General features: G+C 40.0%; 1 pseudogene across 1 annotated transcript; it reads right to left on the bottom strand.

Annotated features, from left to right (window-relative positions):
* Window positions 1-10082: 10082 nt before the first annotated feature.
* On the bottom strand, window positions 10083-15001 carry LOC149819142 (transcription factor MYC1 pseudogene; annotated as a pseudogene). The gene has a single exon (XR_016427130.1). The product of XR_016427130.1 is annotated as a transcription factor MYC1 pseudogene (transcript).
* Between the last annotated feature and the right edge of the window lie 2084 nt (window positions 15002-17085).

Raw genomic sequence — 17085 nt, 5'->3', positions numbered from 1 at the left:
TAGTTTTGTGGGCACCGGAATCATATGGCTCATACTTGCTATGACATTCCAAAAGCTTTTACAACCATGGCTCTTAATAACATGCATGATTCATTGTGATATCCCAATACTTGAACCACACATCATATCACATTTAAAGATCAAGGCATGACAAGAGTGAGTACCAAGGATCAATTAGAGTGATGGTTGGAAGTGGTTCAACTTGCCTATTGTCAGTTTAGGTAATCTTTTTTTAAAGCATAAGAATAAGATGTTTATTTTAAAGGAAGTGCTTCATGTTCCATTCATTAAGAGAAATCTTTTGTTAGTTGATAAGTTCTCAAAGAATAATAATTGTTTGTTTCAATTTGACTCTAATGAATTTTGTGTGAAGGATCAACAAAGTGGGACCACTCTCCTAAGAGGATCGATTAAAAGGAGCCTATACCCATGGCCGGTTGGACAATTTGGTAAAGAAAACTAGTCTCCTAAAGTTGACTTTGCTCGCTCAAGCAATAACCAATTTAGATTTTCTGATGAAGTTTGATATTGTTGAGTGGGTCATCCTGGTCTTAAGACTTTGGAAAAACTTGAGAAAAATAAGTCTTTTATCAAGAATAGTAAGGGTTGTGAGTTGTTCTCTTCTTGTGCTGTGAGCAAAATTCATAAGTTGTCTTTTAATAAAGTGGACTTCTCAGCTAAAATCCCTACTAGAACTCACTCATGTGAATCTCTGGGGATCCGTGCTTGTACTGTCCAGGTAAGGTTATAAGTTTTATTTGTTACTTGTTGATGATTTTTTGAAGTTCTCATGGTTATTTCCATTGGCCAAGAAATTTGATGCTCTTCTATGTTTTATAAATTGTAAAAATATTGTTGAAAAACAACTTGGTAGTCAAATTAAGATATTTTACAGTGGTGGGGGATGTGAATTTGTTAATGACAATTTTTTGAAATTCTTGAATGAGTGTGGGATCAAACAGTGGCTATCTGGTCCACATACACACCTAAGTAAAACAATATAGTAGAAAGAAAGCATAGGCATGTTGTTGAAATAAGCTTGACTTTATTATTTCATGCTTCTTTGGATCAAAAATTTTGGGTGAATGCCTTTAGAATAATTGTGCACCTTATAAACTGGCTCCCTACTCCAAATCTTGAATAGAAATCTTTATATAAATTGCTCCTTAAAGGAGTTCCTGAATATGAGCACCTAAAAATCTTTTGGTACATGTGTTATCCATATTTGGTTTCCTATACAAATCCATGCTTGCACCTATATCCAAACCATATATTTTTATTGGATATTGTTTAAATTATAAATGATATGTGTTATGATCTCGTAACCAGAAAAACCTTCATGTCAAGACATGTTATCTTTGATGAAGGAAAGTTCCTTTATGTTAGAATGAAAGCACCTATTACTACTCAGAAAGTGTTAAACTAGATCAAAAATAAAAACCCTAGTTAAAATAAGAGTCTCATCATGTCTGAAACTAAGATGAGTTCTCCTACAGGTACCATAGTATTGCCGAATCCAACATCCTTTCATGAACTACCTCAGCCAAACCTCTTGCATGTATGCTCTCCTAATGAATTTGTTCAACTTGAGGTCTTAGGTGATGACATCAATACAAGTTCTAGAATCCCTAATGAATTTGAAGTCCCAACACCTACTCAATCCAGTCACTCAAATGAAATCATGGGGTCACATGTCTTCTTGAGCCCTGCATCTTCCTTGAGTCCTATGTCCTATGGTTATACATTGTTGTTGCCCTTGCAAGTAAAACTCTTATCGAACCCATCATATGGTTACTTGGTCTCAGGGTGGGATGTTGAAACCATGCTTATTCCTTGGGTGCAAATACCCCTTAGCTCTTCTCAATGAAGTTACCAAAGAGGAACAAGAACCACATACATTTAGCAAAGCCCACACTGAACCTAAGTGGCTTCATGCCATGGAAGATGAGATCGGGGCCCTTTATCAAAACCAAACTTGGACTCTTGTTCCTCTTGAAAAGGTGTGTAATCGTGTTGGGTGTAAATGTGTCTATAAAATTAAGAAACATGTTGATGGGTCCATTGTCAGATATAAAGCTCATCTTGTTGCCAAAGGTTATAGTCAGCAGAAATGAGTTAATTACTTTGAGACCTTTTGCCCTATCATAAAACCTATATCAGTTATAATGGTTATGACTATTGTTGTTAGCTTAGGATGGCCTATACACCAATTGGATGTGAATAATGCATTTCTTCATAGGGTTTTGAAAGAGAAAGTTTACATGTGTCAGCCATCGAGTTGTGAAGATAAGAACCATCATGAGTATGTATGCAAACTTAATTATGCCCTGTATAGATTAAAACATGCCCCATGCACATGGTTTGAACGACTTCAGGTTTACTTGGATAAGTTGGATTTTGTTGAATCAAAGACTGACCCGTTATTATTTATTTATCATAATAATGGTTTACACATGTTTGTCTTAGTATATGTTGATGACATCATTGTAACAAAAAATTGATGTAATAGTGTTACGCACATTATCTAGGATTTTGGCTCTGAGTTTTCTATTAAAGATTTGAGGCCCTTTTACTACTTCCTTGGAATAAAGGTAGTTTATGGGTCTTTAGAAATTATGTTGTGTTAGAGAAAATATATTTTAAATATGCTAATATGGATATGTATGACATAATATAAACTAGTTATAACTTCGACTGCCCTAAATGTTAGATTGTCCAAACATATTGGGACATTATTAAGAGATCCTACCTATTACAAAAGTATTGTTAGTGCTCTGCAATATGTGATGCTTATTAGACCATATGTGGCCTTTGTGATGAACTAGGCATGTCAGTTTATGCATGAACCAAATTATGACCACTAGATGCACGTTAAAAGAATCTTATGATATCTCAAGAGAACCATAAATTTGGGACTTAAAATTTTGAAGTCTACAACTCTTTGTTTGTCTGCATTTTATAAAACTAATTGGGTAGGATGCCCCGATGATTGAAAGTCTACAAGTGTCTATCTAACATATTTGGGAACAAATCTTTTATCATGAAGCTCAACCAAACAACACATTGTGACTAGGTCAAGTACTGAAGTCAAGTACAAAGCAATCACAGAAGCAGTTTCTAAGCTTGTATGGCTCAAGCAGTTACTGATAGAGATCAATGTCGTTCCATGTGAAACCCCAATATTGTGGTGCGATAATTTTGGCACCATATATCTTGTTGTAACACAACAAGAAAAATGTGGATTAGCGACTGACCCTTTCCATCACTAATCCATTGCTAATCTGTCGCTAATGTGTTTAGTGACAGATTAGCAATGGATTAGCGACAAAAAGGGTCCATCACATAATCTTGGTCGCTAAATAGCGACAAAACTAATCTATCGCTATTCCATCACTAATTAGTGATGGATCATGTTCGTCACTAATTCATCGATAAATAAGGGCTGATTTGGTTTTGCAACGAAATTTAATGAGTCGCGAATTCGTCACTAAAATTTAACAATGAATACGTATCTGTTGCTAATGTTCATCGCCAATTTAGCAAGGGATTAGCGATGGATTAAATTCCATCATAAAGCATCGGCTGATTTAAATTAGCAACGGATATTAGTGACGGATAATATCTGTCGCAAATTTTAAAAAAAAAATAAAAAAAAACTAAAAATATGAATATCGAGAAAAATTTCTCGTTATACAATTTATATAACCTGTGTATAAAAAACAAAGTACACATAAAAAATACATATACAAAGCAGGTGAAACAAATTTAACACAAGTTATAAGTGAAACAAATTTAACAACCTAGTACAGTCCTTACCAAGTTCTAATTAGTTACAAGTACGTGAAACAAATTAAACACATGAAGCTAATCCTCGCCAAGATTCAGGGCATCATCCTCTTCATTTTCTCGATCTGTCCCTCCATCTATGCCTCCATCAGCTCCTCTACGTTGATCATCTCCAGCATCCTACAAGAGAACCAAAATGTTGGTATTGATAAATAAAATATAATGAAATAAATTATATGCAATGCACCTAATCTAATGCAATCAAAGTAAATGACTGGATGACACATAGACTAGCAATAAAGGGAAGGACATTAACAGAATTCAGATATGTGTTCTAAGACTAACAAAAAAAAATCATAGTGATTCAATCATGCAGATATGTGTTCTAAGGTTGTAAAAAAATGTCACAGTGATTCACGCATGCATATATGGTTTATAAGGCTATCAAATAAATGTGTTATGTATCACAATCATGCATATATATGTTCTAAGGTTGTAAAAAAAAAATTCATAGTGATGAAATCATGCTTATATGTGTTCTAAGGTTGTCAAAAAAAGTTCATAGTGATTCACTAGTGCGCACTTAGGCAAATGCACCCCCACTTCCGATGAGCTTTTAGTCAATCCGAGACAGGTCCCACCAGATTTTTATATATATATAAACTTTATATATATATCTCATTGATCAAAGATTCTCTTCTTTAATATAGTGGGGTCATCCTCTATCAATATGAATCAATCGTGGATATACATTCATGACAGAAGTTTTAAACATTATACATATGGAATTGATCGATTCCTTAAAGCGTCATGTGCTCATGTTGATTTCGCTGATAGGATGTGATGGTCATGTCAGGATTGTAATAATAAAAAATTTAAGGTTCTACGACTGATCAATTATGGGATAAAGGCATTAGCTTGTACGACGAATCAACTAAAGATATATTTCATATGTGAGTGACAATAATGTAGACTATCACCTAAATAGATATTTTAAATGAGATGAAGGCATTAGCACGTATGAGTTTGATTTAGACAAGGATATACCTGAACATCAAGCGTGCTTGGAGAAGCAACTTGCACTATCATACTAAAGGATTCGAGAAGGTTTCTACAAGTATAACAAAATGTTTGAAAATCATGATGTAGCAGAACAACATCCTCTCGAGGGATGTGACTCTAGAGTATGAAAACTGATTTGTAAGTTTTTTATCGAAGACTATTGGACAATAAATATTAGATATATATTTATAAGTAAATAAATGTTCATTTTTTATATTTTTATCTAGTAATTGATCTTCCTTTGGTTAACAGCAGGTATCAAAGAAAAATTCTGCAAATAGAGCAAAACAGACTATCCTATATACTAGTTGATCGTCTTTGTACCTCCAAAAGTATCATACAAGGATAAGTTTCTTATTCCCTAAGTTTATTTTTTTCATATAGTATATTGCCAGATATGTTTGATTTAATAAATTCTTAAATTGTTATTTGCAGACTAAAATAGATGAACAGGAACTGATGGCAAGTGCGTTATACAAAGAGAGGCACACACATTCATATTGCAAGACATTCATCAATAGCGAAGCAGAAAACACCTTTATAACTAAAGTACACTTTGTAGTGTCACATTCATTCATTCTATTTTGTACATTATCATTAGTTGTTGATAACCAATTATTAATGATGTGCAGACGAATCTGCAATCTATTAAGATTAAAAGTTCAACATCTTTTTCACAAGGAGGCTCATTGTTAACGCAACGATATATCTTTGCCAAGGTCCTCAGGGAGAAGTACAGACATATGAGGGAGATGGGTATATTTTTTATTTTATCCAAACCATCCTTCTCTGGACAGGTCTGAGTTTCGAAGCTATCTTCTCAACTGGAAGTGATGCAGGCGGAGCTCCAACAATTAAGAAAAGAACAAAGGATTGACCAAGAAAAATGAGAGCGAGAAAGAGAAGAAAGGGAGCGAGAAAGACAAGAAATAGATCGAGAAAGATAAGTAGCTAGAAAGTTCAGAGAGAATATGCATGCCTTCATGGATGCACATAGATAGAAAAAACCCATCCTAGATTCAAAATTACTAAACTCTCTTTGTTTAACTATAATTTTCTACCTTGCTACAATTTCTAAATTCTTTATTTACTTGTTTATGATCTAATTATTTTGATTATCCTCTGATGGGTGTATACATTTTCAGGGTTATGTAGCATCTAATTAAGAAAGATGCTACATAATTTTGAAAATGTGTACATCCATGACATAAATTTTAGTTTATATGAATATTAGAAGTGTATGTGTTTGTTGCAAGCTTAGAAAGGATGTAGGGGGTTGTATTTGAAGTGTGTTTATTGCAAGCTTGGAAAGGATGTAGGGGGTTGTATTTTTTAAAACATATTTAAAGTTTATGTTTGTTGCAAGTTTTTGTTGAATGTAAACAAATTTTTTGTTTTGTTTTTAAGGTTTATATCCTATAATGGCGAGATCCATGTCTTGTTGTTATAGGCGAGATCTTTGTCTCACCATTATAGCCTATAATAGTGTGTTAATTCTCTATGTTATATCCTATCTCGCTGTTGAAATAACATCATCGTTAAAGATTGTCACACCACTATTGGTGTTCCTAGTTCCGACGTGATTCTTCGTTGGTGTTAGTTCACCCTTTAATGGTGAGCTATAAATGTCACCGTTATTACTCAACAAAGGCCAATTTTTTTTGAAGATTTGTCAGCGAGAAGTCTTACCGTTATAGGCCTATAGCAGTGAGAAATAAGAAAATAACGGCAAGATATATCACCGCTATTGACCTGCATCCTTGTAGTGTGAAATGCGTAGATGATTTAATTCATTTCCCAAACTCAAGAATAATAGCTTCATGATCAAATGCAACTCTTTGATATACATAAGTTGATAAATCATGATAAGCATCGACAAAATCCATGAAGGCGAGCGCATAGTGTAATTTCCTTAAAGATGGAGAATTCACCATACTTGAACAACAGATGTAGGTATGCCAAGTTGAGCCAGTATGATCTGGTCTTCATGACAATGTAATTTCTTCGGGTTATAGAAAATAAAAAAACAAAAACACAACCACAAGCTTAGGGATGGCAGTGGACTGGGGGGAAACGGGGCCCTGCCTTGCTTAGTTTGGATTAGGGATGAAGGACATAAAACGAGGATGGAGGCGGGGATGAAGGTTAAAATCAAAACCCGTGCGGTGATGGATGCAGGGATGGACTTACGCTTTCTCTCGCCCCGCCCTGCCCTACCCCATCTTCGATCCCCGCTAGTAAAATAACTAAAATACTTTTAATGATTTAATAAAATTTTATATAACTCTCTTATATATATATTCCTAATTTCTAACCCTAAAGCTAAAATGACTATCTTTTTTTTGTTTGATGCTTCTTTGGTGAGCTCTCTTTCTTTTCCTTTTTTTAGTCGACACGATGACCTTTTGATGGTTCAACATCTTTTTTTAGGAATGATAGTGGACCGGGGAGAAATAGGACTCAACCCCGCCTTACCCTGTTTGGACAGGGGATGAAGGCGGGGATGAAAGTTAAAATAAAAACCCGTGCAAAAATGAAGGCTGGGATGGAGAGCAGAATTTTGAAACAGGACATAATGGAGACCTTGTCCAGGGCATCTGCCCCCATCCAATCCCTACACAAGCTTGTTATGTTATGGTGAATCAAGCATCCTCTTGAGAAACACTTTTCTTAGCAAGATACCGAATAATTAGGCAAGGACAAAAAGAAGACATTGGTACGTAGTAACATATCACATCTTATCAACCATTATTGGATGTTCTTCTCATCAAAGCAATTGAAAACTCGCTACACGTTCATCGGCCATATGACATCAAAAACTGTCACAAAGACAGACACGACTGGTAAGAGTACGAGGCAATTATTCACAAATTTTTTTTGAAAAAATAAGACACGAGGACACAGATTTTTTAATTATTTAATTGATTAAATATTTTGATAGCTTAATATATAGAAACATATTTATTATGAAAACATTTTTTTGGCGTGAAATAATTCCTGTACGTATTATAATATCTCACATGATGTGCCCACCACCATACCTATGGTGGTGTTGCCTCTAGACACGGTAACCCTAAACGGTGTGTCCTTGTGACATAGATCAAAAACCAAAAAGCCAAAGCCAACTTACTAACTATGTTAAGGGAATAGGTTCGGTGCTCGAAATTGACCGAGAACCCAGCATCGCTAAATTCCGGTTCAGTCTGGTAGGAAAGAGAGTTTTTTAGCAGAACCAGAATTCAGCTGGGGTTGATCCAAGCATTCGTCTGTTATATTAAGGCTCTGTTTGGAAACCGGTAGATGAGACGGGAGTTGATGCATTTGTCAAAAGCTTGGTCAAACTACCTTAGGTGTTGGATGTTTGGAAACTAGTAGCTAGGATCGGAGTTTATGCATTTGATATGGAAACTAATGAATGGATTTGGTAACTACTACCATCTAGAGGTGATTCAGCAGCTACCACCTTTTCAAAATGCATAACTGCCTCGGACTACCAGTTTTCTGGATTAGCTAAAACTGCCCTAACAGTGTTTTTTTTTTTTTTGAAAGGCAAACTTGGGGTTAGGCAGACCCCATCAGTTATTATTCAATCGTACCATTTGGGTTTTGAACCTGCAACGTTCCACCACTGACAGCTCCTACAAACCATGCGGAGCCCCCCGTTGATACTAGCCCAACAGTGTTGCTCCATACTTTTGTAGGTTAGATTCCCATGAATAAATTCATGATTCCTGCAACCTCGGAATATCCAGAAGCTTGCCCTAACCGAGAGACCCCACAGGAGCTTCACTCAATCGCCTTATTGAGACTGAACTTTGTGAGTCGTTCACACTGCCAACGATCCACGCCTCGCAGCGGGATCACCGTGTCGTGTCTTGCGTCTAAGAAGACATCTATAAGTTGGACAGACATCTCCAGATAATCCATATTAATTTGGTGATATATGCAGTCAGAAAAATTTAAGCCAAAATGGCAACACGAGATGAAAAGATACCAACTTTGCCATATATGCAGTCAGAAAAATAAAACAATTACACCAGAACTAGGAAAGCTGCTTTTATTATTTACATGATGATGTGACATGATTTGATTACATTTTGGGATCATTAGAGGTAATCCAGCGACACGAATATCGATCTGCAGAGCCTTTTTCCTGCATTCCCAAAAAAGGATGAAGAGCTCTACATTCATTATTGAAAGAGCAAGCTCCCTAACATAAGATATAGAATTTATTTCACGGTCCCACATTAGTCACGAGAAATGAGGGAGGAACGATAGTTTGAATTCTTTATTTCTAAAGCTTGGACAGCAACAATCTGGAGGAAGCAACAGGAGCAAAGCGCAAACGTTGAGGATTGGATGGCATTGAGAAGCTGCTCCATAGCAATGGGAGAAAAGAAGTGTTAGTAACACCTGATAAGAATAATACTTACACTAAGGGTCACAAAAAATTCTGGAAGCGATGATAAAATTAAAATCAATTAGCGTTGGACAAGCATATGGCATTGGTTAACTTTTCTTCTGTTTCACTGAAACCACAAAATTTGTTTTAGAACCAACGGGGCTCTGCTCGCTTGGTAGGAGCAGTTAGTGCACGCCACCTTGTGTTGGGACGTTGGAAGTTCAAAACCCAATGTTATGAGTTGTATAACTGGTGGGGGTCTGCCCTAACCCCAGCTTTCTTCGTCAAAAAAAAATTTGTTTTTGAGAATCTTTCAACCATATCAACAAAAGCAACTTGGATTGGAGACTTATCATTATTCTGTCTATACCAAGATATTAGGTCCATCTTTCCCAAGTAAGAAAGAGAAAAAAACCACAAAAGAACCTTGAAGATGAATATATTTTTTTCTTTTTTTGATAGGAAACGACCGAGGGTGTCAGACTGCTGCACATGGGCTTTGTACCCACTGTGAACCAGCCCCTATTCTGCAGCAAGACTCTGCCTGCCCACTAAGGAAAGGGACAAGGGCTGGCCAAGATGGAGCTGGTAATTAAGGGTATGTCTCATTGCTTTTTATAAATGTGAAAGTAAATCTCAATAGACTTGAAATCTCATGGGAATCAAAATCACGTGAAATGAATTCTCATGAGAAAAAACTCTCATGTTTGGTTGGTTTGAGAAAATGAAACTCATTTATATGAGATTCATTTTTTTTGTTTGGTAAGTTAAGATTAAATTCTCATAAGAAAAAACGCAATGAGATTTAAGCCCCTCATTTACAACCATGATCAATTTGAATAATCAACCTTAATCATAGAGGAATGACACAGTAGAACCACCATTCGATGAATCGAAATGAATTGAAGAACATGTAGAAGGGATCTTCTGCACCATGCTCCAGAACGAATCCCGCGCATCGTGAGCCAGAGCGACGCTCTTCCGAAGCAGCGCCTCTGACTTCTCCATTGCCACGCTCTTCCGAAGCAGCGCCTCTGACTCCTTCATTGCAACGCCATCCCTCCCATCCCAGTGTGGTTAATAGACCTCGCCGGAATCCATTCCGGAAAGCGCCTCCCCCTCCACCCCGATGCAGCCAAGCGGCTAATGGAGCTGGCTTGAATCGATTCCTACGAGCTCCCCCACCACCCTTCAGCAGCCAGGAAAAGGAAAAAAAAAAACACTTGGTTTTCCGGCGACCTTTCCCTTCTTCCGGCAAGCTTGGGTTTTCTGGCAGAGTCCTTTCTCCGACAAGGCTGGCTTCCTTCTTTCCCCTCTGCTCTTCTTCTTCATAGAGGCGAGGAGAAGAAAAAGGGGACCGAAACAGGGGCTCACCACAAGATCCCCTGTTCAGTCATTGGGTGGGCAGTGGAGCTCGCCAGAATCTTGATTCCGGCGAGCTCCCTAAACTCACCAATCTGTCCAGAACCACCAGCTCTCTCTTCTCCGGTGATGTCTTCAGTTCCAGTGAGCTGGAAGTGTTGGCATGCATTGTTCCCTTACCCACCTTTAAATCCAGCGAGGAAGAAGAACGTTGGGAATCTTCCCCAACGTTTACCTTTTTCGGGGGCGTTTACGTGTACCACCACGGTAAATGTGATTTCGAATCGTATGAGATTCGAAATCACTTCACTCTCAAATCTCATGTTCAACAGAACATGAGATTTGAGGTGATATGAGAATCACTCTCTCATTCAAATGAGAGTGATTCTCATGTGATCGAACCAAACATACCCTAAGATTTAAGACTTTTGAATTCACTAGTACAATCTACATGAGTTGTTTGGTAAAAACCAGGATAGAGCATGGCTCAAACAGTCCTATAGTGATATTCATGGAAAACAAATATAAAGCCAAAGCAACAATGAACATAGACCATAAGAACTACATTTACATCCAACCAAGTGACCAACCATCTTAATAACCTGAAGTTCTAACCTAACTACTAATAATTCAAAATTGGATGCGTAAGGACAAAAAAACAAAGACCACTGATAATGGTTTTAGTTCTTCATATTGACAAATTAGCGCAAATAAGGATTATGGCAGATACTAAAGAACAAAGCAGCAGCAATAGTACATTAAAAAACAAGCACAATTAATCAAGGATACTGAACTAAACAACTTTCTTCTAAGAAATGAAGCGAACTGAGCATAGTTTGGTTCCAGGGATAAATGACAATCTGCAAAGGATGAACTAGTTATAAGTGAAAAGAAACAGTATTATGAATGCAAAGGATAGAAGGCTTAACAACCAAAGGTGTTTAACTAGAAGAAATACAGACTGAAAAAGATATATACTCAGCTACAAATTGAAGCTTAACTTGACAATGTTTAGAACACAGTTATCGGAACCACTACTATTAAGTGGGGATCGCGATTCCCAGGAAGTGAGAACCAGATGTGAACCCCGATTCTCATCCATGAGAATCATGATTTCTAGTCATAGGAATCGGGATTCTCATGATTGAGTTTTTATTTTTTGGAACAGGAATTTGAATACCAAGAATTTTAGTTATTGAGTATCGAAATTTCAATTCTCAAGTTGAGGAATTTCAGTTTCTCGTATGTAAGAATTCGGATATCTAAAGCCTAAGTAGACATTAATTTAGCATGTTACATCCAAAATTTTAAGGGCAAAAGAGAATGGCCTTTTTGTTTTGTGTAAAACATTTCAAAAAGAAATATGTCCTTTTGCTAAATTTAAGTAGGATAAGTTTCGCAATAATTGCTGCACAAGTTTTTTTATTATTTCAATGTTTTGTTATTTTGCGTCCAAACCCCAAAATAAACTTATTTTGTAGTTTTTGAAAGTAAAGCGAATGCATGTGTTATTAAGTTATTCTATTAAAATACCAACAGGGGCTCCGTGGCAGGAGCAGTTAGTGCACGTCACCTTGTGTTGGGACGTTGCATGTTAGAATCCCGATGGTATAGTTGTATAACTGGTAGGGGTCTGCCTAAACCCCAGCTTTCTCTGTAGAAAAAAACAAGTTATTCTATTAAAATGATCCGGTTGTTCTGGCAAACACAACCATTGGAACCGAATAATCGTTCACGGCCTATCTTCGACCCTATGCCCAAAATCTAACAAGATCAACAGCATTCGATCAAAGAGTAACAGAAATGAGAAGAACCAAACATCGAAAAAAACTGCGCATCAACATAAGCACGTACCAGTCGGGTCGTGGCACATCGTTCATCTGTTCAATTAACCATCAAAAGAACGTAGCCGCTAAATCAGTAAAAACTGCACTATAATTCCTCAACCCGGATGCTCCACAGCTGCTAACTCAAACCAGAACATGTATCTTACAGTGATGCTGGGCTCAACTTTCTGACATTATTCACAGCAAACAACTAAAACACTGAGAAAGGTTGACAATGGTACACACACTAGTCCTTCATGGGAATGGTTAAATCTAAAGGATGGAATGAAAAGATTGAGCAAACCATCAGATCAGATGCCTCCTCACTCTAACCAACGGGGGGCTCCGGTCGTCTGGTAGGAGCAGTGAGTGCACGTCACCTTGAGTTGAGACGTAATCCCAATGGTATGGTTGTATAACTGGTGGGGGTCTGCCTAACCCCAGCTTGCCCATCAGAAAAAAAAAAAAAGATGTCTCCTCACTCTGCCATCTTTGCGTGGATGGCGTCAATGAGCTGCTGCTGCGTGTAGACCTGGCACGACATCTTCACAGTCGCCTGCTGGATCATCAAGTCATTCACCACCGATACGCTAGCTTGAAGCACCTCCAGATTGAGCTCCTTCAGAGCGGACATCAACCGAGCAGCAGGGTGGTTCGTGCGGTCACATTGCACCCGAATCATAGCCTCCCACCCAAGCATCTTGATCTCAATCTCAATTCCGGGGCACCTGATGGGGTTCAGTATCGTAAGATCAGGATCGTCGGAGGAGGAGCCATGGAGCTGCTTCCTGCCGCCGCCGCCGCCGTCGTTGGCGAGCCGGGTCTCTCGGGCTGCCAATTCCTTCTTCAACGCCTCGACCTGGCCCTGCAACTTCTCCCGGTCGGATACGTGCTCCTGCAATTTGCCGCGGAGCTCGTTGATGTAGGCGATGGAGTCACCAAGCAAGGAAGCCTTGTCCATCTTCGACACATTGGGGACGACGGCCCGAAGAGAGTAAAACCTCTGGTTCAGCTTCTCCCGCCTCTGTCGCTCGGCCTCCACATGGTTCAACGGCTCATCCCGTCCATTGGCTAGCTTCCGACCCCGCTTCCTCGGCCGGTTCTCGGCGTCCACTCGGCTGCTCTCCGCCTTCTTCGCCGAGGCCTCGAGGTCGGAGTGGTCAGAATCCCCCCCTGACTTCACCACAGACTGGAGGACGATCGCCGACGAGAAGGACGGCATCCCATCTTCCACATTGTCATTGATCGATTTTTTCTTCCTCCTCTCGTCTGCCACCTTTGCATCCGGCGATCCAGCGAAGTTGAGGTCCCGCCCGCCGCGGCTGCTCCTCGGGTCGAAGCTCAGTATCTCGACGCTCTCCTGCTTGCACACGGACTTGGTCGGCTGGTCGAGAAGCCCGAATTTAGTGCCGTTGGTGGAAGAGTCCCCCAGGAACCCAAACTCCTTCAAGTTCAACTCCCTCTGGAGCTCGGTCTCGGAGTTGTCGATCGAGCCAGCGCTCGGGTTCTTCGCATGAAATGGCTTCTGGGCATCGCCGCCCTCTTTGGTCTTTGCGACGGCCGGCGGGGCGGCCTTCACGGCCGGCGGCGGCTGGTGATCGAGCCAGATCGCCGGATCGAACTCGCCGGAGGCGAACGACGACCTCACCTTCTGCACGAACTCCGCATTCGCTGATACGAGCTCGGTCGACCCTAGCTCCACCACACCGTTGTCGGCGGGGACGCAGAAGATGGTCTGGAACCCGAGCGTGTGCGCCTGCCGGACGCGGTCGCAGGACGACGCCGCGAAGGATCCGGTGCCGGAGAGCCAGACCGGCTCCTGGGAGCACAGGGTGTACCCGGCCAGGCCGTAGCCGTTCTCATTGTCGAACGACTGCGTCATGGAGATGAGGTAGAACCATTCGGAGTCGGTGACCTCCTCGCCGACGACGTCGGATTCATCGGCCGGCTGGCGCCCGCCGGAGATGAGCGAGTTGAACTCGTGCAGGAACTTCTTCCGGTGTGCCTGCTCCGCCGGGGAGGGGTTCCGCGGGGGCCGCTTGGGCTCGTCCCCGCGGTAGTACCCGTCACCCCACACCAGCAGCGACTCCCCTGACTGGCCCACCGACGGCTGCCAGAAGATCGCGTACGTCCACCTGTCAGGCGACGAGTCGATGACGGACTGCAGACGCTGCTGCAGCGTCTCCTTGCTTAAGGGCACCCGGACGGATCCCGGCGGCGAGGAGGAGGACGCGGCTGGCGGGTCCGAAGACGGCGTCGGACTCGGCGGGCACAGTGGGAAGTCGGAAGCCAAGAACGCCTCCAGCATCGGGGTGTATTCGTCCGGCCACATGTTCGTCGAAGTTGTTGACGCTGCCTTCTGCGGCCCCATCGACGACAACGACGACGGCACACAGTAGTCCGTCATTAAATAGACAACCAGTCCCTCTCCTCCTCCAGCAACACCACCACTAAAGCTAAGGTTTTCAAGGGTTTTAGTGCCGCTCCCCTACTCCTCCGGCGAGGCCCCGAATACAGGAGCAGCGGCGTGAGGGATCCCGATTTTACTACGGCTTCGAAGGGGGAATCCGGCGTGGAAGGAGGGATGGGTGAAGAGGGGCATTGCTTGATCTGATATAAGGTCCACGTTTTTTTGTTTTTTTCCTCCTCTTTCGCGGAATTTGGATTTCATATACGGCGGCCTTCCAACTTGGGCAGAGGGAAACCTCACATGAAACCATGCGGACAACCACGTGTGCCCAATTCGATGACGTGTCCGTTTATTAACCATGCAAACCTTCTTATTCGACCCCATTTACCAATAGGAATGCAAATAGTTGGGAATGAGGACGAAGGTGTTGCAGCTTTTTGCTGTTCCAATCCGAACCGTTTGCATCATCCCTACCAACAAAGAAAAACGGATACGGTAGGAACTAGCAACACCATTTCTTTTTCTTTTTCTTTTTGAGAGCAGACCCAGTTATCCAGGCCTGCATAACGAAGCTGAACGTGATGCCCCATCTTAAGGCTTCAGGGCATGTTTGATGGGCGCGTACTTGGCACCCATCAAAACACTGGATGTGAACATTGCACGTCTGTCGCATCTCCCGCTCTTTCCTGTTATGCTGAGGACATAACGGTTAGGGATGGCAGTGGACTGGGGGAAAGCGCAATGCTTCCTGCAGGCTCTGATATTAGGACAAGACCTCGGCCACTCTTCTCTGATAGAATTATCACAAAGCACCAGTCAGGGCTATTTCGTTATTAGGGAGAGAAACTGTTCATTCGGACAATTACTTCATAATGTGATTAAAAGAAATATTGTATGGCATGTTGTCGTCATCGATGAATGAACTGAAATTTGTTGAGAGTTGTTTCTTTTAATGTTGCCATTTATATTTGTGGGACTTCTGAGGAAGGGAAGTTGCATGCCAACTGTTTGATGAAATGGTCAAAAAAAGATGGAATTGACTCCAAACAGAATAGTTCAACAGATTGGGCAGGCCGAAACCTTATTCAAATTTGGTAGAATCTTTCTCTAACAAAAATAATTTGTGGTTTTAAGTATCTCATGTGTTGCAATATGGTTTGACTGGGATCTTTAGTTAGAAGGTACCTTTTCCAAATTCTATACTTGAATGGCTTGATACATTGTGTAGTTTATTAGAAATCTGGGAAGAAACCAACCAAACATAATTACAACCTGAATTCTTTTCAAGAAATTGGGGACGGGATGGGGTGGGGACGGGGCGGGGCGGGAACGAGGCGGGGGTGGGGATGAGGACGGAGATTAATATTTTGAGACGGGGAGGGGTGGAGGTCCAAAGTCTCCCCCGCCACGGGGGTGGACCGGGGATGAAGGTTAAATTTTAGAGACGAGGCGGGGGTGGAGACCTTGTCCCCTGCCCTGGCCCGGCCCACTGCCATCCCTAATAACGGTGGTAACACCCCTTATGGGGGGCTTGTCAAACCTCTCTCTCTTCCCTTTTTTTGTTCTTCTTCTCTCTCCTTCTCTGATTAGGGTTTTAATTATGGCTTGAAATACTATATTTTTTAGATTAGGGTTTTGAATTAAAATTTTTTAATTAGGGCTTTTATATTTAGTTTGATTTAGGTTTTTTTATTTTTTTATTAAGGGTTTTTATATTTAGTTTGATTAGGGTTTTTATATTTAGTTTGATTAGGAACTTTTTTTTTATTAGAGTTTTTTTTTATTTTCATTGATTAGGACTTTGAATCAAATATTTTTAGTTAATGTTTTTATGTTTAATTTTATTAGGACTTTTCTTTGATTTGATTATTGTTTTTCTTTAATTTTATTTTATTAGAACTTTGAATTAAATTTATTTAATTAAGGTTTTTGATATTTAATTTAATTATAGTTTTTTCTTTAATTTTCTTTGATTAGGGCTTTAAATCAAATTTCTTTACTAAAGGCTTCTTACAGTTAATTTTATTAGGGTTTTTCTTGTATTTGATTATGGTTGTTTTTTGTTTTTTGTTTTTTATTTTTTATTAAGACTTTAATTAAGGCTTTTTTATTTAATGTTATGATTTATTTATAGTTTATTTGATTTTATGATTTATTTTCCTTGTAGTTTACGGTTTTTGTTTTATTTATGATTTATTTTCTTGCATTTTAGGGTTTTATGATTTATTTATGAATTT

The sequence above is a fragment of the Nuphar pumila genome, chromosome 13 (assembly GCF_984573655.1).
Source record: "Nuphar pumila chromosome 13, dmNupPumi1.hap1.1, whole genome shotgun sequence".
NCBI classification, from domain to species: Eukaryota; Viridiplantae; Streptophyta; class Magnoliopsida; order Nymphaeales; family Nymphaeaceae; genus Nuphar; species Nuphar pumila.
The sequence above is the reverse complement of the archived record's forward strand: the minus strand, read 5'-3'. Positions and strand labels throughout refer to the sequence as shown.